Source organism: Macrotis lagotis, chromosome X (assembly GCF_037893015.1).
Source record: "Macrotis lagotis isolate mMagLag1 chromosome X, bilby.v1.9.chrom.fasta, whole genome shotgun sequence".
Lineage (NCBI taxonomy): Eukaryota > Metazoa > Chordata > Mammalia > Peramelemorphia > Peramelidae > Macrotis > Macrotis lagotis.
Window position 1 is genome coordinate 199401758 of NC_133666.1, and position 2819 is coordinate 199404576.

General features: G+C 33.1%; 1 pseudogene; it reads right to left on the bottom strand.

Annotated features, from left to right (window-relative positions):
• Positions 1–681: 681 nt before the first annotated feature.
• On the bottom strand, positions 682–1222 carry LOC141498938 (ADP-ribosylation factor 4 pseudogene; annotated as a pseudogene).
• Between the last annotated feature and the right edge of the window lie 1597 nt (positions 1223–2819).

Sequence of the window (2819 nt, forward strand, 5' to 3'; positions counted from 1 at the left end):
TGCAACATAAAAAATGATACAATATAAAGGAAAACAATCTGCTGAGTATTAAAAGCCACCTCAGGATCAAGTCTTTGCTACCTGCACAGAATTAATTATCCATCAAATCCAAATCACAGGAAGATAAGCAGGGATGGTTAATAAAAAAAACCCAGTGTCTCTCAGTTGCAGGAAATCTGAATAGTGTTTTAGAGCATTTTCTTGGCTGGCAGCAGCAGTATTTAGAAAGTCTTTTTGGCAAGGGAGAGAAATAAATACAAATGCAATGCTATGTTTTGAAATCAGAAGACTTTCCAAAGAATGACATAAGGTATCATTAAAGTAGCAAGGGGAAACTGTAAAACATTATTTATTGGGGCTCAAAAAAACATTCAAAACATATTCATTTAAAGGTTCTCACAATAGCTATGTCCAGGCATTTAGGCCAAGGGAAGCAAAATAATAAGAGTACACTTATATTCAAGTTAAGGAAATTTTTTTTTAATCCAAGTATATCTGCTGTGATAGAAACATTAAACTTGGTAAACAATAATTGGCAACAAAATAAGTTTAAATGCTGTAAAATCCTGCCCAAACCAGCTCCAAGATACCATTTAATAACCAAGATGGAAACTAATTTTGTTGTAACAAGCCTAGACCCAATTCTATCAAACATGTCTTTGGGTAGTTATCCAGTTGGATTTAATGTTTTGAGAGTTCATTTGACAGCCAATCAAGACCCTCATACAGGTCGTTTCCTTGTGTACCACAGGTAGCTTGAACATACCAAGTTCTGTTGTGAAGGGACTGCAGGCTTACTTTATCTGTCCTCTCACTGATTGCCATGGCATTTGGCAGATCCTACTTGTTTGCAAAGAGCAGCAACAGCATCCCGCAATTCATTTTCCTGAAGCATTTTCTGCAGTTCTTTAGCTCCTTCTTGAATTCTCTCTCAATCATTGCTATCTACCCCAAAAATAAGACCCTGTGTGTTTTGGAAGTAATGCCTCAAAAGTGGTCGAATTTTATCTTGACCACCAACATCCCATACTGTGAAACAAATATTCTTATATTCTACTGTTTCCACATTAAAACCAATAGTTGGAATAGTGGTGACTATCTCCCCTATCTTCAGCTTGTACAAAATATTTGTCTTGCCAGCAGCATCCAAACCAACCATCAGGATGCACATCTGCTTCTTGCCAAAGAGGTGGAAGAAGAGCGGTGAGATGGTGAGGCCCATGGCAGCCATGGGGACTGATGGGGGGCGGCAGGCCCAGGGCCATATTAAAAACCATAAGAGGCCAGACGTCTTATTGAAGACTCCAGTTTTAATAGAGATTTTGTCAAAAAACTTTTGGTTTAAAGTTTTCATTTTATAAAATATCCATGGAATTTTGTTTTATCTTCCCCAAATTCTTATTATTGTAGATTCATTAGTGTTGAACCAATGTTTATCTCATGTCTCAATTTTTCTGCATAAGCCTTCTTTTAAGATGTATTTAAAAAAACTTTCACAGAAAAAAAATTATATTTTGATGTTTCAATTTCAGTTATATAGAACTTCTATTGACTTAAATAATTTCTAAATATTATATGTACATAAACATTTATATTCATAAATGTATTTATATAAGTGTATATTTGTGTGTATATTTGTGTCAACGATCTGTTTTTTTTTAATTGACCTAGATGCAAATTTAAACAAAGAAGCATTAAGTGATTTGTCCATGCTCACAAAGCTGGTAAGTGCTAGTCATTATATAAATATGTATGTGTGTGTGTGTGTGTGTGTGTGTGTGTGTGTGTGTGTATGTGTGTGCGTGTGTGTGTATGTGTGTATTCTTTTAAATCAAAATTACATAGCATGGATACCTGAAATGGAGGTTTCAGGAACTTTAAGATGATCCAATAAATGACTTATAAAATATTCATATTTCTAATTTAGACCCTCCATGTAGAATAATACATGTATAACTAGAAGGATATTGAAAAATCACTGAATTATAGTTCAGTGAATTAGGGCTGAGAGGGACCTCAGATAATATATAATATAATCATCTTATTTAGAGATTGAAAAGCCATAATTCAGGATATATGTTTTCCCAAATATCATCTAGGTAACAAATTTCAGAGTCATTTTGGGAAAAGTATATATTTCCCCTGGGTCTTACTTTTTCCATCTCTAAATAAGGTGAATATATTATATGTATATAATTGTAAAAATTAGGAATAGTTAATATTTTATGAGTTTATTATGGAAATCAGAATTTTAAAGTTCTTATAAGTTAAGTGAAGTGGATGTGCAGCTTTCTGGTAGAAAGCTTAAGAAAAAATATCTAGAAACAGAACCCTGATAGGGGGACTATGTAAACAAAACTATATCTTACCAGTAACAAGCTTGAGAACAAAAGATGTTGAGTTGCTGTTCAACAGTTTCCATAGGTGGTGAACATCAAATGTAGGATTGAAATCTTTGTCTTCCAACCCTTGATCAGGGATATTACCATTGTACCATGTTGTACAAAGGTAGGAAAGTTGGGCTACATCTACTTCCTTTATACCATATGTATATATATATATATATATATATATATATATATATATATATATATATATATATATATACCACAAATTTGAACCACAAATTTTTACCACAAATATAGCTAATTCATTTATACCGAAAAATAAACAACAACTACCTTTTATTCAAAGTACTTAATAGTAGTTTTCTGATGTGTAAAGTGAGGGGCATAAACTATACTGCTTTCTAAAATAACCTATTGGTTGTACCAAATAGCATCAATCACCACAACTTTAACCCCTACCATTCTCTGGAC